Source organism: Nannospalax galili, unplaced genomic scaffold, assembly GCF_000622305.1.
Source record: "Nannospalax galili isolate Female #2095 unplaced genomic scaffold, S.galili_v1.0 scaffold1138, whole genome shotgun sequence".
Taxonomy (NCBI): Eukaryota; Metazoa; Chordata; class Mammalia; order Rodentia; family Spalacidae; genus Nannospalax; species Nannospalax galili.
The window spans coordinates 2,615,234-2,642,166 of record NW_008342297.1 but is presented as its reverse complement, the minus strand read 5'-3'; the positions used below and the strand labels follow the sequence as shown (position 1 = coordinate 2,642,166).

General features: G+C 46.4%; 1 protein-coding gene across 1 annotated transcript in view; it reads left to right on the top strand.

Moving 5' to 3' along the window:
• Positions 1 to 26,933, top strand: part of Ngef (neuronal guanine nucleotide exchange factor) — a 115,263-nt gene that overhangs the window by 49,789 nt on the left and 38,541 nt on the right. The gene's annotated exons all lie outside the window — the stretch shown is intronic.

The following is a 26,933-nucleotide window of genomic DNA, read 5'->3' as shown; positions in this document are numbered from 1 at the left end:
TGCTCTTGCAAAGGACCCAGGTTCAATTCCCAGCACCCACATGGCAGCTAACAACCATCCATATCTTCAGTTCCAGGGGAATCTGATACCATCTTCTGACCTCCGAGGCATTGTACGACACGGGTGCACTCACATACACGCAGGCAATACATGTACACATAAAATAAAAATAATAAAATATTTTTTTAAAAAAACCCAGCCTCTGTGAGTTCAAGGCCAGCCTGGTCTACATAGTGAGTTCCAGGACAGCTGGGGCTACAGGGAGACCCTGTCTCAAAAAGACCAAAAAAAAACAAAAAACAAAAAACAAAAAACGAGGCTGAGGAAGGAGTGGCAGGGAGCAGAGAGAAAGGCCCTGGGCTCAGAACTATTGGGGCTGAGGGTGAGTGTTTGTGGGGTTCAGTGTACTTTTAGTCTATTCATGTATGTTTGAAATTTTGCCTAGTAAAAAGCTTAATTTTTATTAGGTTCCTGAGCCGCTACCCTGATGGAGGTTGGAACCCACCCTCTCAGGCTGTCTGCTGGATCCTTTTTAAAAAGATTTTTTTTGGTCTTTTTGAAACAGGGTCTCCCAGTAGCCCCATTTGGCCTTGAACTCACTATGTAGACCAGACTGGCTTTGAACTCAGAGATCCACCTGCCTCTGCCTCTTGAATGCTGGGATTAAAGGCATGTGCTACCACACCCATCTTAAAAAGATTTTTAAATTTTTATTTATTTGTTTGTTCATTGGCCATGGAGGGGCGGAACTCAGGGCCTGGTATGTGCTAAGCAAGTGCTCTACCACTGAGCGCTTTGACTCCCAGCACCCACATGGCAGCCCCATCCTAAAGCTTATTTGAAAGAAACAACAAAGAAAAGCAAAAGGCAAGAGTTTCCATCGAGTAGCCCCGACCTCAGATCCCCAATGTCGTATCCAGGAGCTTAGAAGAGCTATCAGCTCTTGCTGTTCACTGTGGTGACCTAGAGGGCACTGACTACAGGTTCCTGGAAGGCAGGACACTTCTAGGAGTCATTCCCACCAGAGCACCTAGCATGGGTCTCGCAGGTGATTGCCAAATGCACACATGCACACTCCCAAAGACGCTGGGACCTGGAAACCCTCTGACTTCTTGAAGACACACCTGTGCAGACTGGCAGCTCTTGCTGTTCACTGTGGTGACCTAGAGGGCACTGACTACAGGTTCCTGGAAGGCAGGACACTTCCAGGAGTCATTCCCACCAGAGCACCTAGCATGGGTCTCGCAGGTGATTGCCAAATGCACACATGCACACTCCCAAAGTCGCTGGGACCTGGAAACCCTCTGACTTCTTGAAGACACACTTGTGCAGACTGGTCAACATGGCCCAAGACTGGGCACACTAAGGCTTTCGTAAGCCTGGTCACAGAGTCTCCAGGACAGAGGAATGGTCCTGTGGCTGCCACAGGGATGCAGTATTCTGATGCAGAAGGACTCGCAGGCCTCCACCTTCAGAGAGAATCCATGCTTCGACTCCCAGCTGAGACAAAGACCATGTGCTTCAGCAAGGGGCATCCAAATCCATCTCTTCCTTGCCGTGCCTCCATGTGGATGTCAGTTGAGGGCCCCGCATGGACCACCCCATTCTGTGGCCCTCCAAGAAAGGCCACTAATGCATCCAGAGGATCTCGGGCCCTTGACTGTGGAGACTAGAGAGAGGCTAGGTTTTCTATCTCTGAAATAGTTTCTATTTTTATACTGTCTTGGAACACATAGAGCTGTGACTTATGTTTCATGGTTTATGCAGCTAATTTCATATACTTTTGACGGCTATATCTTATTTTCAGTAGTTCTAATCTTTATTCCTCTTCTGGGAGTTGAAGAGCCATGCTTGCCCCCTTTCATGAGACCTTATATATGTGGACCCCAGGTCTAGTGCAATCTCAGGTGTGGCCCTGGAGGTAGATGCAGCGCTCTAGCTGTCTTTACTTTCAACCAGGCATGGCTCTGCTGGTCAGAGATTCCAGACCAGAGGCCAGCAGGCAGAGGCTCAGAACATGCAAGGACTCCAATGGGAAGGGCTGGAAGGCATTGCCCATGGACTTGTCTGCTCCTTTGCCATTTAATAATAATTATCCAGGCTAGGCAGTGGCTCCATGGTAGAGTACCTGCCTAGCGTGCAAAAGCACTACATTCCATCCCCAGCACTGCATAAACTGGGCAGAGTGGAGCAGCCCTGTGATCCCAGGATGATCAGAAGTTCAATGTCATCATTGACTACATAGTGAGTTTGAGACAAGCCTTGGCTACACAAAATCCCTTCTCAAAACCAAACACAAACAACAACAACAACAAAGGAGGGGCTGATTCTGACACCAGAAAGTGTGTGGACAGAACACAACACATGGGAAACTGTGCTCAGGGGAGGCCACAGAAGACCCAGTAACAGTTCCACCCCTCTAACGGTCTAAAAGATGCCAGGTTCGAAGGGGCAGCCTTCCTAAGTGCAAAACCTAGACGCCATAAAAAACACAAGATCTCAAACTGAAAAGAATTACTTTTCTCACTGCTGTGACAAAAACCAGTTTAAGAAAGGAAAGATTAAATTTGGCTCACAGTTTGAGGGTACACTCCATGCTGGCGGGGACGGCATGGCGACAGGAACTGGAGGGGCTGGTCATACTATGTCTACAATCAAGAAACAGAGAACGGTGAATGCTAGTGTTCAACTCACTTTCCCCTTTTTGTTCAGTCCAGGACCCCAATCCATGGCAGGGAGCTGTCCACAGCGAGGGTCTTCCCACCTAAATTAACCCAGTCTAACTAATCTTTCCAGCATGGCCAAAGGCTTGTCTGCTAGGGGATTCTAGATCCTGTCAAGTTGACAATCAATGTTAATTATCACACATACCCATGAAAGAGATTTCATACACCCTGGAGCGAACACAGAACTGATGTGGAGAGAAGATCCCAGGTCTGGAAGGTCCCCCTAAGTGGCTTATAGGGATACTAAGGACTCTATCTCACTTCTTACATTTTCATAGACATTTATGTCAATGTCTGTAATTCTGTATCTTCCACCTTGAAGAAAAGGGTGCATGTCAACCATCCTATGGTTTTTACTCAATTTCTTAGCATGTTAGATATATAGTAGCAGCCAGCTCAAATCAAAGCCATTAGGGCAGCATTGGCAGGCAGTACACTAGACACTCATCAGAAGTAGATTGATCAAGGCAATTGATCGTGTATCCAACACTTTGCAGTAAGAAGACAGCAGGCTCAGAAAACAGAAACTCCCCAAATGTAGTGTTGGAAGCAAAAGCATTTGTTAGCAGAGATGGTTTTGTAAGAGTAGTGGGCAGAAGGCTGGGAGACTCAGCAGTCACCAGGCAGATTCCACAGTGCCATTCAAGGGTTCACTGCTCTTGCCCATTCAGACTGGGAAGTTCAGAAAAAAACAGTCCTCAAAAGAATCAAGTGAATGCCACTGTGTAAAATACTGCTGACTTTGTAAGTGGTGTGCTTGAGGGATCATAAAAGAGCACAGAGAGAGCAGGTCAAGTCTTCTAACCACATCGCTGATGTACACTCAGTAAGGGGGTCCTAAAGCCAGAGCAATCTGGGTTGCCTCCATGACTCAGACTAGCATGGCTCTTGTGCACACCCTTGAAGCTACACACATATTTCTGGATTGCATTGGCTCTATCTTTTTTTTTTTTCGGAGACAGGGTCTCCCTGTAGACCCCCAGCTGGCCTGGAACTCGCTATGTAAACCAGGCTGGCCTTGAACTCACAGAGATCCGCCTGCCTCTGCCTCCCAAATACTGGGATTAAAGGTGTGCGCCACCACACCCAGCTGGATCTTTTTTAAAATTTTATGTGCATGAGTATTTTGCCTGCATTATGTAAGTGCACCCATGTCATGCCAAATGCCTGTGGCAGACAGAAGAGAGTGCCAGATTCCCTGGGACTGGAGTTATGGATGGTTGACATGTGGGCGCTAGGAACCAAACCCAGGTCCTCTCCAAGAGCAGCCAGTGCTCTTAATCTCTGAAGCTAGCCCCCTTCTGGCTCTATCTTTATTGTTGGTTTTGGTTATGAGTTTGATTTTTTTTTTTTTTGAGACAGGGTCTTAAACAGCTTGGGCTGGGCTCAAACTCAGTATGTGGCTGAGGGTGACCTACTGGCTGCAGTATGTGCAGGCCAGATGTCAGTGTTGGGTATCTTCCTCAATTGCTTCCCATCATCTCTCATTGAACACGGAGCTCACCAATTCAGCTAGGCTGAGTTCAGCAAGCTCCAGGGATCCTCCTGTCTCTGCCTCCTGAGCACCAGGATTCCAGGCATGTGTCATCACACCCGACATTTTGGGGGCTCTAGGGGATCAAACTCAGGTCCCCATGCTTGTGCAGCAAGCACTTAACTCTCTGAGCCATCTCTTCAGCCCTTCTGGTTTTATTTTTAAAGATCTGCCTTAATCACTAGGCATACACATCCTGAGATTTCACCCCTACCACCTCCCCACCTCCCCTGGAGCCCTGCTAAGTCCCCCCAAGGTTTCATAGCCCACTCATCCTTTGGAGAACTTGGGTTCTCTCCCTGCACCATACCAGGCATCAGGGCTGTGGGGGGGCCTTTCCCTCCAGCCCTCCCCTCTGATGGAATTGTCTCTACTGAGATGCTGTGAAACACTGCAGCTCAGCATCCCCAGATCTGCCTGCTACAATGTACCAAGCACATTTTTCCTGCTGCACAAGAACCTACAGCAGAATTTCTCACTTCACCCTTGAATAGTATCCTGGGATGGCCACCAGAGACAGAGTAGTAGGTGTGGCCCTCGGCACCCTGGTGCTTCTTAAGTTCAGCCCACACAGGGCACATGGACCCCTGAGAGGGAATGTGAACCTCCTGCTTCCTTTTCTATCTCTGACAAGGGTAATTGGCGCTGTCAGTCCTGAATCCTGACACTTCCTGTCATGCAATTGTCAAACCTCTAAATTAAGAGCTCTACTCTGTGGTATAGAATAATAGTGTGCTCTATTTTGGTCAAGTTTAATGACCATGCCAGGATTTGAGTCTTACTGGGTTGCAAGGTCATGTGTGTGCTGAAAAAGCCGTTCTTGCCTTGGCCCGGAGAAAACCAGTGTGTGTGTGAGCAAAAGAAATGAAATGGGGCTTCCTTCTCTCGAGACAGAGCATCAAATAGTAGGTGGCCGGTTCCTAGAGGACCTCAGAGGGGACCTTGCAGGGCAGCTCACAGCTCCTCTGAGGAGGCTACAGGGACAGCCTGCTCCTAGCGTGTTGCCAGAAAATGGGGCTGGTTATCTTCATCATTTTTCTGGCAAAACCTAAAGAATCACTCTGGAGTCAGCCTCAATGGGTCCCCAAGTGCCTTCCAGCCTAGTGTTCACACCAAAAAGCAGCCATCCATGAGAGGGGACAGGCTTAGTGACTGTTCTGGTAATGGCATCCCCAAACATACCAACCCTAGCCAGATCCCTGACTCCTCATAGACAGCGTGTGTGCTCCCATAGCAGTTCAGGGAAGGGCCCCCTCAGTGGTAAGGAGAGCTGAGGTGTCTGAGGCTTCCTGTTAACAGCAAGCACATGAACTTGGAGGTGGAGCCTGCAGACCTGGCTGGCAACTTGCCCATTTGCTCAGAAAAGAGTCAGAACCACTGGTTCATGGCTCACAGAAGCTACCGGGGAGAGTAACTGTCACCCTGAGCTGCATCTTGGGGCTGTTTTTACACAGCAATTAACAAACAATATGTTGGGAGCATTTCCTAGAAACCAGGAATAGAAGGAATACTAGTTTGCTTTGCTGTTTCTGTGATAACCTCTATGATCAAAAGCTCGGGACCCATGTCAGCTCAATTAAACAAAGGGGAGGTGAGAAATAGGTGGCGGGCCAGCACTAAATTGAGAACTATTTGAGACTGATTGCTACTGGGTGAGGGAGAGTATGACTTGCGTACAACGACTGGATGGGCTGACTAGACTCCAGTGGACCCATTTATGCTGTAGAACATTTGGGTACAAACACCTGAATGAACAGGATTCAGCATATATGGCAGAGTTCATAGGGTTCAGTGGGGGGGAATGGGGAAGGGGGTCTGGACTTGAGTAGGAAATGTATGAAATTTAAAAATCTCCATAAAAATTTTTTTTAAAAAGAAGCAACTTGGGGGGGCTGGAGAGATGGCTCAGCAGTTAAGAGCACTGACTGTTCTTGCAGAGGACCCGGGTTCGATTCCTTGCACCCACATGGTGGCTAAAAACCATCCTTAACTCCAGTTCCACGGGAATCCTAAGCCCTCCTCTGACCTCTGCGGCATTGCACGACACGGGTGCACTCACATGCATGCAGGCAATACACTCATACACATAAAATAAAAATAATAAAATATTTTTTAAAAAAGCAATTTGGGGAGGAAAGGGTTTATACCATCTTACAAGCTACAGTCCATCATCAAGGGAGGCCAGGGCAGGAGCCTGGAGGTGGGAACTCAAGCAGAGACCATGGACGAACACTGCTTACTGGCTTGCTCCCCCTGGCTTGCTCAGCTACCTTTCTGTGCCCAGGCCCACCTGCCTGGGGAGGGTACCATGCACAGTGGACTGTGTTCTCCTACATCAATTAATAATCAAGAAAATGCCCCACAGAGATGGCCATGGCCTGTTGGATGAAGGAAACTCTTCAGTTGAGGTTCCTTCTTCCCAGGTGGTCAAGTTGACATCAAAGATTAGCCATCACAGAAGGCAATGCCTTGTATGCAGGCCATCCTGGCAGAACACTGGCACCACAGCTCTCTGAGCACTGCTTCCCCCGGTCTCTGTTCCTAGGTTTCCTGTGGCTTTCCCTCCCCAGTTCCTCACAGCACTTAGGCAGTTACTGGCTTGCCACCTACATCTTCAAAGCTGGTGGGGATGAACTCTGAGGGGGTAGTCTGTGCTCCCTGAGGTTGGAACCTCAGGATGGCATGCTACCTGGGCCTCCCCTCATCCCTCACCAGCTTCTGGGAGCTCTGCCTTTCTGAATCCCTTGTGCTTGGACCTCACAGGAACCTGGCTCAAGATCTCTGTGTTGAAATCTGCCTGCTCGTGAAACAGTCACCAGGTTCTAAAAAACATACTTCCATTCCCATAATTAATGAAGATAAATTTTAAATCAATGAAAATATAAGCATACAACTTCAACTACATAATTGATCCAGTCATTTTTCAAGAAGTATTTACCAGGCCTCTGATGGTAAAGACCACAGAGGCCTTTCAGAGCATACTTGGTTGGAAAGATCAGCCTCATGGAATTTTGAGGCCTCTGTGTAACAGGCTTCTAAAATCAACAACAGCCGCCTGTGGTGGCTGTGGCCTGACCTTCTGCTGGGACTTTGTAGATAGAGGATGCTCAATTGTTGTTCAGTAGAATAACTTAGTTGTTGAACAGCCAGAGTATAAATTCACTGTCCCTCCATTTGTGTTTTTCTAAAGCATCTGAAGTCACATATTAGTGAAAAGGGCTGAACTTGACAGACAAGGTCTAGAATTGGTAGTGACAATTCCAGATCACAGTCTGTGACAGAGTCTAGAAGACAGGCAGTGGAGATGTGACTTTCCAGACGTGACCTGCTGTTCCCTTCCCCATCCTGCTGGACCTGTGATGGTAGGACTGGACCACAAGAGGCTCCCTCTCCTCCCTCCTCATCTTCAGGATGAGTTACAGAGATGGTGCTGAACATGTGGTCCCCAGCCCATGTTCAGCATTCAGCAGCCCCCATTGTGCAGTCCAGGCTGGCCTGGAACTGGGCCAGTCTGGGCTTCAACTCAATGCGCCCAACCCAGCCTCCAAAGTGCTAAGATGGCAGCATGTGTTACCATGCTTGGCCCTCTTTAGAATCTTTTTTTTTTTTTTTTGAGACAGGGTCTCCCTATAGCCCCAGTTGACCTGGAACTCATTATGTAGACCAGGCTGGCCTTGAACTCACAGAGATCCGCCTGCCTCTGCCTCCCGAGTGCTGGGATTAAAGCTGTGCACCCCGACACCCAGCCCTCTTTTGTTTCTTGATTCACATACCCTTAGAAGTTAGTTGCTCTCCTAGGAAGTGGGTCATGTTGAAAATAAATGTAAAATATCCTTAAAAACGACACAACACACTGTGTTTACAAATCCGTTAGAAAAACATAAACATCCTAAAAATTGCAACCAGAAAAAGATATGAAAAGATTATTCACAAAAGAAGATTATAAAACCATTTTAAAACCAATTTTATTAATAAAAAACATATACAAGGAACTGGTGTGGTGCATGCCTTTAATCCCAGCACTTGGAAGACAGAGGTAGACAGCTCTCTGTTAGTTCAAGGCCAGCCTGGTTTACATAGTGAGTTCCAGGCCAGCTAGGGCTACAGGGAGACCTTTTCTCAAAAAGATATATATATGGAGAGATAGCTCAGGAGTTAAGAGCACTGGCTACTCTTAGAGAGGGCCCAGATTCAATTCTCAGTACCCACAAGGCTGTTAACTCCAGTTCCAGGGGATCTGATGCCCTCTTCTAACCTCTGCAGGCATTGCATGACATGGGTGCACTTACATACATGCAGGCAATACACTCACACACATAAAATAAAATAATAAAATATTTTAAATATATATAATTTAAAAAGCAAGACATTGATTTCATTGATCAAATTTGCACTTTGGAAACAACTTTCTGTGACTAGAAAGAACACTGGAAGACACTGGCTGGCAATGGGGCACAAACTAACACTTCTGTGACACCAGAACTTAGAACAGCAGTAAAAATGACTCTAATCTTGGATCAAGAGGCTGCGTATATGAAACGTTCAGTGGCCGGGTAGGGAGGATCTGCACTGAGATGTTGACAGTTGATTCAGTCAGCTGATGGGTGAGCCTTGAGCACCCACTATGAACTGGGCTTTACCTGGCACTGGGGACTTGGCTCACGTTCCGGGGGCGCTGGTGCCCAGAGTGCCCGAACTTGGCAGGGTAACTGGCAACTCCGTCACCTTTGTTTTGCCTTTGACTCCTTTATCACTGTGCTGTCCATCCTCAGCGTGTCACTCCTTACAGCCTCAGCTTCCTGAGTGCTGTGATTACAAGGTCAGGCTTTCCCAACTTTTTTTTAATTAATCAAAACTTGTATTGCCTTTGACTCCTTTATCACTGTGCTGTCCATCCTCAGCGTGTCACTCCTCACAGCCTAGACAATTTCACACAGGTACACAATGGTCACTCTCACCCCCACCCTCCTGTCTCCCTACCACCCCTGTTCCTCCTCACAAGTTCCCCAACTTAAAAAAAAAAAACAGAAACAAAAAAAAAACCATAACTTTTTAACCAGGCCTGGTAGTACAGACCTATAATCCCAGCCACTCAGAGACTGAGTCGGGGAGATCATAAATTCAAGACCTGAAGAGGCTGCATGCAAGTTCAAGGCCAGTCTGGAAAACATGGAGAGTCCCTGATTCAAAATTAAAAGTGAAGAAACAAAAAAGGGCTGAGGATGTAGCTTGGGGGCACAGCACTTGTCTGGCATGTGAGGCCCTAGGTTAATCCGGAAGGAAGGAGGGGGGGAGGGAGGGAGGAAGGAAGGAAGGAAGGAAGGAAGGAAGGAAGGAAGGAAGGAAGGGACTTTTAAATATATAGAGAAATTGAAAGACTAGTGCATTGAACTCACATATAGCCTCAGTCTAGACAAAAATGGCAACCCCTTGCATATTTGGATTCTATCTTTTCCTTCATTTCCTCTGAACTGTATGAAAGTAAATCACAGGACTCCTAGTTCTTCACCTCTAAACACCCAGCATACAGCTTCTAATCAGAACGGCCCATACATAATCATGGTGCTCTGCCACACCTAGGAAAACCAACAGCCACTCCACAGTAGAGCTGACACCCTGGAGAGGCTCAAATGCTGATGGTCCTCTGACATCTTCATAGCTGGGACTGTAATTCAGGATATAACCAAGCCACTGTGTGTGCTGGAGTTCTCTCTACCCACTCCAACCCTCACAGAGGGTGTGTGTGTGTATGTGTTTGTGCATTTGTGCATTTGTGTGTGTGTCTTAAGTCTCACTGTATGGCCCAGGTTGGCCTCAGACTGATTCAGCCTCCCAAGTACTGAGATGACAGCTGTGCACTACCATGCCTGTCCTGATTTTTATTGCTGTTATTATGATGCTGAGGATTGGGCCCAGGCCTTGTACATCCTAGGTGAGTGCTCTGCCACTGAGCTATACCCCTTTCCCTCTTTGACCTGGCGTCATCTGAAAGACCGTCACCCCTCGCCATTCTTTTCTGGGTTTACCATGTCATGCCATGCTCCACTGTGACTTTGCCTTGCTGGTGTCTCTTGGACAGTGCGACTTGCTCTTTCCCTCCCATGATTGCCTTTCAGAATTAGGCCTCACTGTCGGGTTAGATTTGGGTTAAATGGTGACAGAAATGCCTCAGGGTAATGTACACGTCCCTTTTGTGTGGCTCAATTATTTGGTTGATTTGGAAGCATCTAGATTGCTCCAACATAAAAGTACAGTCCTTTGCAGCAAATAAGTTAACCATAGTGTGTAAGCATCCTTTTCCCTCTAACCCTTCACTTAGTGGCTTTTAACACCCATTAATGGTTTTTCCTGAATCAAGGATGTTGGGACAGCAAGATGCTAATGTTCTCACTTTCCGTCTACTTGTTAGCTGGGTTTTTGTTTGTCTGCATTAAAATGAACTCTGTGGTACCTGTTGGTCTGTTTTTTGTTTTGTTTTGTTTGTTTTTAAGTTTATCACTATAGACTCATTTTTTTCTTTTAGTTTGTTTATTATTTATTTTTGAGACGGGATCTTTTTGAGATGGGGTCTCCTTGCAGCTCCAGCTGGCCTGGAACTCACTATGTAGACCAGGCTAGCCTCGAATTCACAGCCTCCCAAGTGCTGGAACTAAAGTCATGTCCCATTCTGCTGGGCTTCTTTTTACTTTTAAATTTTATTTATTTTTATTTTATGTGTATGAGTTTTTGGCCTACATGTAATGTGAGTACACCATGCCCATAGAGGCCAGAAGAGAGTGTCAGATCTCTTAGAACTGTAATTCTGGATGGGTGTTAGTTGCCAAGTGGGTCCTGGGACTCAAACCTGGGTCCTCTGCAAGAACAGCAAGTGCTTCTAACCACTGAGTCATCTCTCAAGCCCTGGACTCACTTTTTAAATGCAACATGTTTTAATTCATTACTACTGTTTTCCTGATACTAAACCTCACAAATCTGGTACTAGGATCCCCTGCAATGTCCTATGATGTCTCTTTCCTGTGTCTCTTCCTGTCTATGGCAAGATGTTTCCCATACACCTCTACATACTACATTCCAGATGTGAGGTTGCCCACTTTCATGGAGGAAGGTACTCAGAATTTAAGGTTTGGATTCTGGTTGTGCTTGTCGGTGCTGGCAGGTCATAACTTCTACAATACTTCAGCAGACAGAGCTAGGAAGGAGCTGTGTGTTCATAGTCAATGCACAGCATTCTCTCCCCCACACCAACACCTTTCTGTTTTAGAAACAGAAGTCCTACTGCATAGCCCGGACTGGTCTGGAACTGGTGCTCCTCCTGCCTCAGCCTCACTGGTATTAAAGGTGATTACTGATCTAGCTTACAAATACTTGTAAAAGCGTTTCAATCTTAGACCAATTCTACCAGAACCAACAGCCTGTCTACTGTATTGGTCCCCTAGGGCTACTGTCACCAAGAACCACACACCAGTGGCCTCAACACAGCAGAAATTGGTGCTCTTGACCTTGGAGACTTAAGTCCAAAGCAAGGTGATGCCAGGGCTCTGTTCCCTCAGGAGGCTGTGGGGAGCATCTGTTCCTGCATCTCCAGGCACCTAGTTGGTAGCTGGTGACCGTCATTCCTTGGCTGATGGATGCCGTTCCAATCTTTGCCGCTGTATTCAGAGTCCCTTCTGTGACTGTGGCTGTCGTTTTATGAAGATATCAGTTAGTGAATTGGGACCATCTAACCCAGGATGTTCTCATCTTAACTTGATCGCATCTGCAAGTGATCTATTTCCGATTTCCAGACAAGTCACACTCATGGGCCTCAGAGTGAGGTCTCAAACATAGTTTTTCAGGAGACACAGTTCAACCCCACTACTAGTGAACTTTAAAAATTATTTGCTTTTTTGGTCCTAGGATGAATCTCAACAATAGTATAGAGTGCTGTGTTTAAAAAATTCAAACTGCGCGTGGTGGCACACACCTTTAATCCCAGCACTCAGGAGGCAGAGGCAGGGGGATCTCTCTGAGTTCAAAGCCAGCCTGGTCTCCATAGTGAATCCAGGACAGATGCAGCTACAGGGAGACTCTGTCTCAAAATGACCAAAAAAAAAAAAAATTCAAATTAACTTATTTAGCTAGTTGGTGCAGAGATAGAGCACAGGCCTCATGTACTAAGTGTGTGCTCTCACTCTGAGTCTCACCGTCAGTCCTGTTTGAATTCATTTTTCCCTGGGTGACTGTGTTATCAGCTTGGTCATCAATTATGTTGTTTATTGGTTTGTTTCCCTATACTTTTAGGTTTTCTTTAATTATGTGAACATATTAAAAAAAAAAAGAAGAAGAAAGAAAACCCAAGCTGGGCGTGGTGGTGCACACCTGTAGTCCCAGCATTTGGGAGGCAGAGGCAGGTGGATCTCTGTGAGTTCAAGGCCAGCCTGGTCTACATAGTGAGTTCCAGGCCAGCTGGGGCTACAGGGAGTCTCTGCTTCAAAAAATACAAACAAACAAACAAACAAAAACCCTGCAAGTCAAAACTGTACAGAAAGGGACACCAGGGAAGGTCTTTGTCTGGAAGGAGTCATTTTTATTAGTTTCACTTTTTTCCTGTGATTTCCTTTCTTTTCTGGTGGTGGTGGTGGTGGGGGTTACATAGCTAAGAGGTTTTTTAAAATGTTTTGCATTTTCTTATTTATCTGTGGGGGTAGAGGGACAGTCACATGCCATAGCATCCACGTGGAGGTCAGAGGACAACTCTTGGGAGTAGGTTTTCTCCTTCCACCATGTGGGTCCCAGGGATTGAACCCACGTTGTCAGGCTTGGTGGCAAAGGTCTTTACCCACTGAGCCATTCCACCTGCTCTGTATCTACATGTGTTCTTTCATGCCTTGCTTCATCAGTTAACCCTGGAAATACATCTGCACCTCACCAGGTTGTGTAAAACTATAGCACAGTTTGTCCAGCCAATATTCTTAGGTGGAAACTTAGGCTGTTTCTAGTATACGGCTCTGAGAAATAATGGCCCAGTGAATTACTTTGTCCCATTTTTCAGGGCTGCGTCTTCCGAGTAAATCCTAGAGTAGAGTAGCTGAGACAAAAGGCAAACACATGCACGCTTCCAGGAATTTTTCTTCAATTCCCTCTGTAAGAGCTTGGATGATTTCATTCTCTCAACAGAAATTTGGGCCAATGCCTGCTTCCCTGACTTTTACGTCTGTAATCACAATGGATTGCAAAGAAGAGAATTCAGAGCTCTCTATCTTTAAGAGGCAGGCATGAAGGGTGGAAGGGCACAGGGCTGAATCCAGGGTTTGTCTGGGGAAGGGACAGGCATACTCTAAGGTACTCTCCAAGGAAGAGATTTTTCCATTCCACACTGTCATTATTATTACTCACCCATGGAGCAGACTTGCTCCTCTTCTGGTAAGAGCTCATCACTTAGAGGAAACACTTGGCTGCTGACAGTTGAAGTCCCTTTTAATTTTTAAGAACAAATGGAACACATGGAAGCCTGTGTGTCTCTGCCCAGTCAAAGACCCTCCTCTGAGACTCCCACAAAAAAGAAAGGAGAGAGCTATTAAGGATCATCCTTTCAGCCTGAGCTAAACAGAGAGAGGGGCCATGACTGTGACAAATCAGAGCCATTCCAGAGTGAGCAACATTTGAGAAACAGCAAGAACTTAACATGCAGTCTTCCCTGCATGGAAAAAATGAGACACAGCTTTAAAAGTAGGAAAGGCAGCAGCCCCTGGTCAGTTGGAGGAAGAGATGAGTAGGAAGGAGGAAACCAAGAATGCAGCCTCACTTCTTGCTGGCAAATCAATCAGCAGATGCACAAGGAACCTCAGGGGTATACCAAGTATCCTGCTTGGCAACCGGGACAGAAATCAGTGAGGCCAACCCCTCTCTCCAAGTTCAGTCCAGTAGGACAGTAATTTAACTTTCCAGTCAAGAGCGATCAGAGAGGCCCAGCCAACTCTTCTTCTGAAAAGTGGGATGGGAGTAAGGAGGAAGCATCTGCCAAGAGAGTGGGAAGGAGCCGAGCCAGGGGTGGGGTGAAGGGCCTGCAGGAGGTAGGGAGTACCCCCAGCGCCCGACCGCAGCTTCCATTGCCATGGAAGCAGTATTCTGAGTAGGACTCCTGCACCAAGATTTTTGGAAAGAAAAGGACAATTTCTGGAAAAGGGATTATTTTCTTCCTAGAGTATCAGTTAAGTGCCTTAATGTTAAGGATGCCAGGAGATAACGCACAGTAAAATTTTGGTTCGTGATTTTCTGGAAACTGAAGGGTTTTTTTCAGAGATTGATGGACGTGACAGATTGAGATATTTTTCCCAGGTAAAGTGGGAGAATGCTAAGCAGCCCCGCCCCCTTGGCCAGCTCCTCAGGCTCTCCTGTGGTTAAAAGCACTTTCAACTCATGCTCTAAATTTATGCACAATGAAAGATTGATGTTGCTTTTAAAGTAACTTTTTTCCCTTGTTATGTAAGTGACACATTTATTGTAGAAAAAACTTCAAACACATGAGTAAAAAGAGGAAGATTCCCTCAGAATCGAGCCAACAAGCTACAAGTACTGTGCGATATTTTCAGTGACAGACCCCACCCCAATTATTTCTTTATTTCATTATTATTGTGTATGCACACACCACACATGTGATGGGGTGGCTTGTGCCATGGTGTTCATACAGCTTTCTAAAGTTGGCTTTCTCCTTCCACTTTGCAAACACAGTCACCAGTTTGCTCAGCAAGTACCCTTCTCCACTGAGCCATCTTGCTGACCCTCTGTCAGTCTTTTCAAAAGAACATATGCATATTTAAAATTCCATGCCTAAAGCTGACTTACAAACAGGCAACTTTAGTGACTCAGGCTTATAATTGCAATACTTGGGAGGCTGAGGTAGAAGGATCATCCCAAATTCAAGTCTACACTGGACAGCATAGTGAACTCTAGGCCTACAGAGTAAGAACATGTCTCTAGAAAGAAAGAAAAAGAGGCCGGATTATTTGATTTTTAAAAATATATAGACACTGGGGCTGGAGAGATGACTCAGTGGTTAAAAGCACTGGCTATTCTTGCAGAGGACCCAGGTTCAATTCCCGGCACCCGCATATTGGCTAATAATCATCCATAACTCCAGTTCCAGGGGATCCAACACCCTCTTCTGACCTCTGCAGGCATTGTGTGACATGAGTGTACTTATATACATATAATTGTACTCATGAGCATAAAATAAAAATAATAAAATATTTAAAAAGATAGGGGATAGAGAGATGGTGCAGCGGTTAAGAGCTGACTGCTCTTGCAGAGGATCTGGGTTTGAGTCCGAGCACCCACATGGCAAACCGTCCTTAACTCCAGTTCCAGGAGAATCTGACTCCCTCTTCTGACCTCCGTGGCATTGCACGACACAGGTGCACTTACATACATGCAGGCAATACATTCATACACATAAAATAAAAATAATAAATAAGCTATTAGAAAACACTTGGATTATTAAAGCTAACCTTGTGCTTAAAATCACTAGTTTCTGCTTTGTTAATATTAAAACTGGATTATGTGAACTGGAAATAGATAGATAGATAGATAGATAGATAGATGATAGATGATAGATGATAGATACATAATAGATAGGTGATGGATAGATGATAGATAGATAGATGATAGATGATGGATAGATGATAGGTAGATTGATAGGGATACTGCCATGGAGGTGCATGCCTAATCCCAGCACTTTGGAGGCAGAGTCAGGCAGATCTCAATAAGAGCGAGACCCCTGGTTTACATAGTGAGCTCCAGGCTAGCTGGGGCTACAGGGAGATCCTGTATCAAAAATAAATAAATAATCTGTAGACACCCTTTCAAATTATTAGATATTATTCTAAAATAATTTTAACATCTCCGTATCCCATAGGAGAGATATGTCACTACTTAAGCAGTCAGGTGGGTGGAGGATAGTTGGTACAGTGCCTGCTGGGTGAGCATGAGGATCTGTGTTCAGAGCTTCATCACCCATGTGAACAGCCAGGCACGGCAACACGGGATTCCTGTGGTTTGCTGGCTCATCAGTCTAGCCTGACCAGCAAGCTCCAGGTGCAGTGAGAGATCGGGTCTCAAAAAATAAGGTAGGGAACAACTGAGGCAGACATCTGACATTGACCTCTGACCTTCGCAAACGTGTGCATGGGCACCTGCATACACATGCACACCCACCCACATACATACACTACAAACACACAATCTTCTGTAAATGGATATTCACATGGCTCCAAATGTTGCAGTGTTATAAATAGCACTGTAATAAATATTCTTGCAGCTTGTGTTGTGGGTTTTTTCTTTTTTTGCACAGACATAATAGGTCATTGGGATATATTCCTAAAAATAGACTATCCTCCCTGCCGAGCATTAACATTCACAGATTTATGGTACAGTATTGCCGGACAGCCCTCTGAAAGGTTAGATCAATTCATACTCCCACCCTTCCAGAGACAGGAGACACCTGCCACGCTATGGTGACCAGTGGCTCTGCACTTTTAAAAACTCTTTGCTGTGTTTCTGACGTGTTTTTGAAATGCCACATTCTTTCTCTGTGACATCTGGTTATTTTGTGCTAACTTCTATGCTGTCTGCCATCACCAGGTCCCTTATCAGATTCGTCAAAATAGGAATATCGATAGTAAGCAAAACTTTTGAATTCCAGAGGAAAAATCATTTTGTAAGCCTGATGAGGGCCAGGCAAGGACAGGAGGCCTAAAATCTTGAATGGTACACCTTCCTGTGTCTCTAACATCTTCTAAAATGGCTGCTTTCCATAAAAAAACATAATGATCTGGAACTGGAGAGATGGCTCGGTGGTTAAGAGTGCTGGCTGCTCTTGCAGAAGTCCCAGGTTCAGTTTCCAGCATCAACATGGCAGCTAATAATCATCTTTAACTCCAGGGGACTCTGTTACCCTCTTCTGGCCTCCCTGGGCATTGCATGACATGGGTGCACTTACATACATGCAGGCAAAACACTCATACACATTAAAAATATATATTGATCTTTCCACAAGACTCTAAATCCTTGAGCAATCAGTTCTGTAACTTAGCAAAAACAGGATGGTAAGGACATGGCAAAGGAAATAAGGTAGGGAAAGGAAATGAGAAATTATAGGAAATGAGAAAAATAAGGTTCGCAAAGGAAATGAGAAATTATCCTGCAACTCATGGCCTGTTATGGAGAAGAGTTAGCTAAAATTCAGTTACTTGCAATCTTCAAGGAACAGCTTCTCGATTTTCTTAACTACAAGCCGTTCTTTCAAGTTTACTTTGCTTATTCATAGACAGCATTTTTTTCACGCTTACACCTTTCACCTTTGCTGATACATAGCTCAGTAAGAAGAAACCAGGCATGCATGAAGCCCTGGGTTCAGTCCTCGGCACTGAATAAAACCTAGTTGGGGGCTGGACAGACGGCTCAGCAGATAAAAGCACTGGCTGCTCTTGCAGAAGACCCAGGTTCAGTTACTTCAATGGTGAACATGTTCTTCCACTTTCTACTTTGTACAGGAAACTATAGTTTGCAGAGTGCTCTCAGCAACATGGGTCTGAGTTAGATTTAAATATAGTTTATAGGACATTTCTAATGAATTACTCCAAGTAGAGGGAAGTGGCTATTCTAATTAAGAATACATGACCAGATATGGTGGCGCATTCCTTTAATCCTAGCACTTGGGAGGAGGAGGCAGGTGGATCTTTGTGAGTTCAAGGCCAGCCTGGTCTACATAGTGAGTTCCAGGCCAGCCGGGGCTACAGGGAGACACTGTATCAAAAAGACAAAAGAAAAAGAAAAACATTATAACCTAGAGTAAAAACTATATACTCCTAGACAACTCCTAAATTTCATTCTCAATGTGTCCTAGAAATTACAATATCCATTCCTTCCTCAGCTCTAGGTTCACCATGCTCCTGTTGGTCAAAAGCTATGACATCACCCATAGACAAAAATCCCCATACTCTACATAGTATAGACATCTTGGTTAGGAATATTCCAGAGTAACCCCTATCTCAGACCTCATTTCTACAGTTTCAAATACACACACAAAGATTATAGCATCTCATTTATGAGTTTGGGGAAAGCCTGTTTTGGAAAATACATTTCTATCAAGGCTACATCTCATAATTGAAGATGTAGGCACCACTACATCTCATCGAGCCTTCTAAAGACACGTAAGACACACGAACTATCAAGATGCCTTGATAATCCAACATTTTGCCAGTCAAGTGACATCTTCCACCCCGCCTCCCCTGCGTGGAAGTAAAGCAAAATCCTCTTATTGACTGAGGAAATGTGCTCACCATGGCAATACGAAGCCCTAAGATTATGGGCCTGCTTTCCACAGTCACTGAAGCCCATCCAGTGCTTCAGATCTCCCTAAGCGAGGCAAGGGTTTGTTCACATCTCCTCATCCCTCTGGCCTTTCCCCTATTTAGCCAAAAGCACAAACGTCCACCATAGCAACCATGTTAAGAAAGGACAAAAACACAAACAAACACCCTTCCCTCCACAGAAATACCAAGTGTTTGAAAGCTTACCACGACAAACCATGACTACCTCCCTCAAGCTGGAAGCATCCATCCCAAAAGCCAGCAAGTTGTTCCCAGTGAGGTCAGCTAAACAAGCCTTTGGACAAAGAAGTCCAACATACAGTGGGAAAGACCACTGATACTACACCTTAGAAGAAAACCTGAAGGAACTGTGGGCCCTACAACACACACAAACACACACACACACACACACACACACACACACACACACACACACACACACTGACTCTTTCCCTGTGTTTACTGACTCAGTCTATCTTGGTACTCCTCAAAAGATGTGCTGAAGGCCAGGGTTGTAAAATGACATATTTACAACTCACACTAATCCCCAAGAAGTTCAGGGATAACAGAATATGCCAACAGAGTTAGGGGTGAGGCTGTGGGAACCCTCAGGATTGCCCCACTGTCCTCACCCTGGGCTAGGCATTGACACCATGACACAGTGAATTGCTAGCAGGACACTGGGGAATCACTGAGGATAACAGGTGTATGGAATGAGTGAGGCTGGAGGAGACTTCACCTAGTGGATGCATTTAGGACAGATGAAAGGAGAGGAAAGAGCAGGAAGGGAGGCTGGTAGGTAAAGTGGCCACTGTGCTTTAAATCAAAGCAAAAGGCAGTCCACAAGACACCAAGGGTCTGCAAGTCTATCCTTAGTTTCAATAAGTTGCTAGAAGCTCTCATAGAATCCACTGATGGCTGTTAAACTCACATGATGGCTACTGTGAAAGGACACATTCAAATCAGCAAAGGGAAGAGATCAGCAGGGTGGAGCCAGGGGAGGGAGGGAGAGAAGGAGAGAGCCAAGACCTCTCCACTGTCTTTTCTTCCCCCTTAGAGCCTGGGATACCACTGACTTTCCTGCACAATGAATGACAATACAAATTACGTATTGTCAGCCTGAGAAACTCACCTGAGCCCTTAATGTTTGGTATTCTAGTGGGGAAAGGGACATGTGGATTTGATGGCTGCTTAGGTAACTGCCTCAGTTTTCTACCCTCTGGAGTCTGAATCCATACCATGTGCCCTAAAGCCCCTCTTTATCTGGGGTGGCCCAGGGCCCTCAGGTATGCAGACACACTCTTCAGCCATGACATCCAACAGCTCAACGTTTACTTCCCTTGGGCAAATGGCAGACCTCTCTTGGGGTAAGATGAATTCTCTGTACAGAACTGGGCCAATTCTACTTGGAACTTATTTCCGTGGCATGCAACAACCCCACATTTACAAATTTTCTCCATGATGTAAAGCAAGGCGCCAGCTTCACCTCGAGCTCCTGCACGCACAAGGAAACACGGCCAAGTCCCACAGGGTGACATCTTTCCACCCACCAATTTGAGCTTTTGGGGTCTCCTCCCAAGCAAGCATCCTACCCTTTTTCTTCCTTCCACAGTGTCAGAGCTCTAAGTCACTCCTGAGGTCATATCTTCTATATATCGACTGCTGATGTCTGGCTAAATTGAACTTGTTGATTTTCAAAACCAGTAAAGTCTCTTTTGAAAGCAATAGAGATAAACTTCTACGTTTATAGATAAAGGAGACAGATGATTCAAAGGGATCCGGACTATTTCGAGAAGTTTGAAATATATATTTGAGGAATGTATTTTCATTTCAAAAAAATTGCAAGGCATTTTCCTATGAGATGGGATAGTCTGGTAACATCCTATGTGACTCTGAAAACTGTGTAGAAATGTGAAGCTCCTGGGGCTGGGAAGTGCAGTGGTAAAGTACTTGCCTAGCATGCAAGAGGCCCTGGGTTTAATTCCCTGTATAGAAAAATAAATTATGGATCTTTATTCTACAGAAATTGTGTTGACTTATTATAAGAGGCATCCTAGTTGTCTTTCTGCTACTATAACAAAATATCCTCACACAGGGCCAGACATGGTGGCGCACACCTTTAGTCCCAGCACTCAGGAGGCAGAGGCAGGTAGATTTTTATTTTTTATTTTTTATGTCTTTTTGAGACAGGGTCTCCCTGTAGCCCCAGCTATCCTGGAACTCACTATGTAGACCAGGCTGGCCTCGAACTCACAAAGATCCATCTGCCTCTGCCTCCTGAGTGCTGGGATTAAAGGCGTGCACCACCACACCTGGCTCAGGTAGATTTTTTTAAACAGTCCAAGACCCCAAACCAGGGCATGGTGCCCCTCCCTTTCAGTCTGGGTCTTCTCGTATCAATTAAGGCAATCTAGACAAGCCCCACCAGATGTGCCTATGGGCCAATCTGATCTAGACAATCCCTCACTGAGACTCTTCCCAGGAGACTCTAGGTTGTGTCAAGTTCACATCATACTGTCCTTCCAAATCTGCCATGAGCTGCCTGAGAGACCCTGGGCTTGTCATTCAGGCTTCAGTCATGCTTCTGAAAAACAGAAGAATCAGACTCCACTGTCTCAGCTTCTGTCTTCTGAGAGACTCTCTCCCTGGATCTGCAAGTTGATAAACATAAGCTAAGATGCCTGACGGCTGGAGTTACTGGAGAGATGGCTCAAGCACTGGCTGCTTTTGCAGAGTACCCAGGTTTGGTTCCCAGCACCCACACAATGGCCAACACCCATCCATAACTCCAGTCTCAGGAGATCTGACACCCTCTTCTGAACTCTATGGGCATCACACGACACGGGGGCCCTTACCTACGTGCAGGCATAACACTCATACACATAAAACAAAAATAATAAATAAAATATTTTAAAAATAAAAATATGCCATTAAATTATTCACAAATACATGTAGAGACCCTACTACGTGCTGCTGTGGACAAATACGTGAACTATTTCTCAGTGCCTTATTTTGTGAACAATTCAGAGCAAAATGTCAGTGAGGCAGAGATTTTAATAATAGCTTTCCTAATAAGCACTAAAATATGATAGAAGATAGAACGTGGGAAATCTAGCTTAAGGTTACATGCCTCAGAACTCAGTGACTTTCTAAACTGATTTTATAATTAGGAGGATATTTTTAGCTTATTTTTCAACTGGAAGATTTTATTATATTCATGTTAATGTATGTAATTTCACTTTGGTATTTTCAGATTTTTAGAAAAGTTGCACAAAGTCTCTTTGGTGCAGCAGAGTATGAAGGTGACAGCTTTCATTTAGCATCATGTTGGATTTAAGGGATAAAGCCATGCAAACCAGCCTTGCTCACTGCCTGTGAAATGCTCTTCCCAGATTCATAGAGCATCAAAGTGCTAGAAGGCCACTGCTGGTGATTAAGGGGAAAGGGCCTGGTGGAGAACAGCCTCCAGATGGAAGGTATTACCAGGCAAAGTCCTGGGGAAGGGAATGGTTTTTAGAGAAGCCCAGGGCCTAGGAAAGTGTGAACAGGCCAGAGCCTTGGAAGAGAGGGCAGTGTCCACCTGCCTGAAGAGAGCGGGGTGTGGGCCATGAGGAGGCTGTGGACTGCAAGAGGAGTCTGGTCGTTGCCCTCAGGTCACAGAACACCAATGGCAGTGTTTCACATTAAACCCCTAGCTCAGAAAGAGGACAGAGAGCAATGCTAAGGCTGAGGGGAGATTTTGTTTTTATCTATTTTATGTGTGGAAACGTTTTTAATAGTCCAGATAGCAAGGAAAGAGACTTCTCTAAGGGGCTTTGGGGAATCTAGGGAGCTTAGTAAGCCCTTAGCACATGACAGGAAGCAAGCATGGACCTTGAAGCCAGCCCTTAGCATCTCCCTGGCCTTCTGGCGAGCATCAGGGCAGAGTGCCCAAGCTGGGGTGGGGGGATCTACCTTCACTTCCATTTCTAAGGGCACACACACACACACACACACACACACACACACACAAATTGTGGCATGGAAAACCCTGGTAGGGCATAGGTGAGGACCACAGAAAGCCACAGTAAGGGCCAGCCCCACTGCCCTAGTTTCATTTCTGTTGCTATGATAAACACCATGATCAAAAAAGCACTGGGGAGGAAAGGTTAATTTGGCTTACGTTTCCAGGTAACAGTCATCACTGAGGGAAGTCGAGGCAGGAACCTGGAGGCAGGAACTGAAGCAGCCACCATGGAAGAACGCTGTTTATTGGCTTGCTCACTGATTCATCCTCCGCTAACTTTCTTATCAAGAAAGTCCAGGCCCACCTACCTGGGGTAGTAATTCCTTCTAAAATGTTCTTTCTCTCCATCTGTGTCATCAATATTTCCCTATCAGTTTCTGTAGCTTTTTAAAAAATATTTCTCAACTGACTTTAAATTTAGGGCAGGCAACATAGCTGAATGGCTAAGGGCCCTCGTCACCAAGCCTGACAACCTGAGTTTATTCCCCAGGTCCTATGTGGTGGGAGAAAAGACCTCACGACCATCAGCTGTCCTCTGACTTCCACATGCATCCATTTCTAAGGGCACACACACACACACACACACACACACACACACACACAAATTGTGGCATGGAAAACCCTGGTAGGGCATGGGTGAGGACCACAGAAAGCTACAGTAAGGGCCAGCCCCACTGCCCTAGTTTCATTTCTGTTGCTATGATAAACACCATGATCAAAAAAGCACTGGGGAGGAAAGGTTAATTTGGCTTACGTTTCCAGGTAACAGTCATCACTGAGGGAAGTCGAGGCAGGAACCTGGAGGCAGGAACTGAAGCAGCCACCATGGAAGAACGCTGTTTATTGGCTTGCTCACTGATTCATCCTCAGCTAACTTTCTTATCAAGAAAGTCCAGGCCCACCTACCTGGGGATGGCACCGCCCATAGTGGGCAGGCCCTTCAACATTAATCAAGAAATTAATGCCTCACAGACACGACACAGGCCAATCTAATCCGGGAAATTCCTCTATTAAGGTTCCCTCTTCCCAAGTGACTCTAGGTTGTGCCATGTTGACAGTAAAAATTACCACCACCCATGAAACAGCAAGGTGACATTATTACTGGGTGGTCTCAAGGTAGGACCACCTTTCCAGTGGGTTTGTAAGGCAACACAGCAATCCAGAAAGGACCGTGCCCAAGACTCATGGGATTTGCTTGACTAGGTGTTTTAGTCTTGATGCTGTAACAAAATTCTAGACAAAAGCTACTTGAGGGAAAGGTTTCTTTGGGTTCACAGTTTGAGGGTGCGGTCCAGCATGGTGGGGAAGTCAAGTAGCAGGAGTGTGAGGCACCTGGTCACAGTGCACCCAGTCAGGAAGCCAGGAGAGAGGAATGCTGGTGCTCAACTAGCCTCTTCCTTTTTATCCAACCGGGGACCCCAACCGTGGGATGGTAGGTCTTCCCTTCTAGAAAGACCCTCCTAGACACACCCAAAGGTTTGTTTCCACAGTGATTCTAAATCTAGTCAGGCTGATGAGGAAGCTTAACCATCATACAAGACTTCTTACTTGGGACCTGTCACTTTTCTTCATTGTTTTTTCATTTTGGAATGAGAGCATCGATCCCCACCTGTCCCACCTTTGTATTTTTATATCTTGTTTGGCTCCAGAGGTTCTCAGCTGGGGAGTAATGTTACCTCAAGCTATACCTTGAGTCTTACCCATACTTAGTTTATGGTTGCTGGATTTTCTTTTGTCTCAGGGATGATGTTGCGTGACACTGTTTCTGGGGAGATGTGAACAAACATCTATTCCCTTAGGTGGGGAATCAATGACAGACCAAAGTAAGGACACCACCAAAGTCCAACTTGACAAATCAATGACTTTTATTGGGGTTACTTAGAGCAGAAATGATTCAAAGACAGCTGCATCACCAAAAGCCCACCCCAGCATGGATGACAGCTCATGAAAGCTGGAAACCTGGAGCCCACTGCACAACCTGCAGACAGATCAATAGGTTGGAGCGCCTCTTTTCCAGGCAGTTTGGCTTGTATAGTAGTCCCTCAGCAGTCCCTGGGGCTTATATATGCTTGGGGAGGGAGGAAACCTAGTGAATCTGGTCAGTCTTTCAGGAACTTCCTGAAGCTATTGAGTTGTTTGCCTTCCTTTAGAACATCCTGTTGTTTACTGAGCTTCCTTCCAAGAGGGAAGTTTTCTGTCTCAGGGGAAACCTACTCAACAGATGGGCATCCATCCCAGGGACTTGGGCATGTCAGGCCCTCTGCCACTAACCATCTTGCCCTCCACACTTGATTTCAATGAGACTTTAGGGATGAAGCTTGGACAAGTAAAGGCTTTTATGCTGTTTGGATGTATTGAATGTGGTTTTCATGTAAGGGAACTAATTTGGGAAGGGGAGGGCTCTCCAGTGGAAAAGTACCATGGACTGAATGTATCCCCTAAATTCACATATTGGGGAAGTGCTATCCCCAATATGATAGTATTAGGAGGAGAGGAGGCCTTTGGAAAGTTTCTACCGCAGGTGGATCCCTCATAAATCTGGACCCTTTTCGAGGAGCCCATGGACAACACCCTCCCACTCTTTCTTGAACGTGGTCAAAGCCCAGAGGGCCTCCCCAATGCCTGCCCTGCCCCTGACCTCAGACAGTCTCCAGAGCTATGAGATAAATTCCCATTGTACAGAAGCCACCCACCACCACCACCATCACTAAGCCCACCCCACCTCTGGTAGTTAATTATGACAGCCTGAACAGGGACCAGAATGGTCAGGATGGAGATGGTGTAGAGAGAAAAGGCAGAGGAGAACAGCATCCAGGAGACAGAGTCAAGAAGGCAGGTGCAGGGCTTGCAAAGAGGGTCAGATGGTTGCCTGTCAACTACCAGAGGTCTTAAGAGAAATGGGGGTCTTGGGGAACCCAGCTGGCTCTCAGCCACCTCCAACACTCTTTCCTTGAGTGAAGGAGCAGTGGGGACAACTTGACCACTGCAACCTGGGATTGGCAGATCTCTTCTGTCTTAGTTCCATTTCTGTTGCTATGAAATACCCTGACCAACAACAGCTTAGGAGAGGGTTTGGGCTCACAGTTCCAGGGCACAGTCCAGCACAGCAGGGAAGTTAAGGCAGAACCCAGGAGTAGAGAGTCACATCCCTTCCACAGTCAAGAGCAGAGAGACGGAATGCTGGCTCAGCTCATTATCTCCACTCCTTCAATTAACTAATGGAGACAGTTCCCCACAGACATACCCACAGGCCAACCTGACCTAGACAATCCCTCGCTCAGGCTTTCTTCCCAGGTGATTCTGTTTTCAAATTCTATTCAGTAATTAAAACTATCACCCCTTCCCAGCAAAACAATCCTCCCCTCATCTAAACGTCCTTCTCTTGCCTACCCAGCCCTATCTCCATGCCATCGCAAAAGAATGAGCAAAGTCAACCAACGAGCATAGCTGCCTCCAAACCGCAGGAACCAGTTCATCTAAACCAGTGCCCACCGGTAGGGGTAGAGGGGGAGGTGCTGAAGAAGCCTCTGCACCCCGCCCCCCAGGTATCCCCAGAATCAGCTCCAGCAGTTGTCTGCAGATGAAGGCCGCTATCACCTGGACGCCCACCAAGGGGCGCAGGCTGGCCTCCAGCTAAGGACGGAGGCAACAGGCCCCCTCGTTCCCATAATGGATTTCCTAGTGTGCCTTGGCCCACGCTCACCTCCAGGAGATGGCGGAGCGGAGCTTGCTTCCCCCTCAGTCCCCTCCAGTCGCCTACTTCCCTCGCTTATCTGCGAGTGAACTAAACTAGCGACCAGGAAGATGCAGCTCCCAAGAGTCCATGGAACCAGCAGGAAAATCAGGCAGAGGTTTCAGGGAACCTTGCTTTTCCCTTTGAGCGAAAGGTCCGCCACGGTCTGCTGGATAGACAGCCCCCGCCACCCCTCAGGAAGACTTCCACACTGGTCTCCCACCCTGTGGGTCAACCATGCAAGGTGGAATCTCTGCCTTTCCTCCACCCCGGATCAGAGTGCCTCAGTTCATACACTCGAGAGGCCAGGCTGAGATGACACAGGCGGGATCCGGGAGGTGCCACCGTGCCGCGGACTGCAGAGGAAGAAGTTCGAGGGATGCGACCGAGGGTCGCCTCGCACGCGCCTTCCAAGGAACCGGGGCGGAGCGGCGACAACCGGCCCCCAGGCGGGAAGGGGCAGCCGGTGGGGTCAGCTCGCGTCCCGCTGTCCCGGCGTCCCCAGGCGCCCAGCGGCCGCGGAGGAGGCGCGCACGGCGGGGCGCCGAGTCCGCGCAGGGAGTCACCGCCCCCTGGCCCGGGCGCC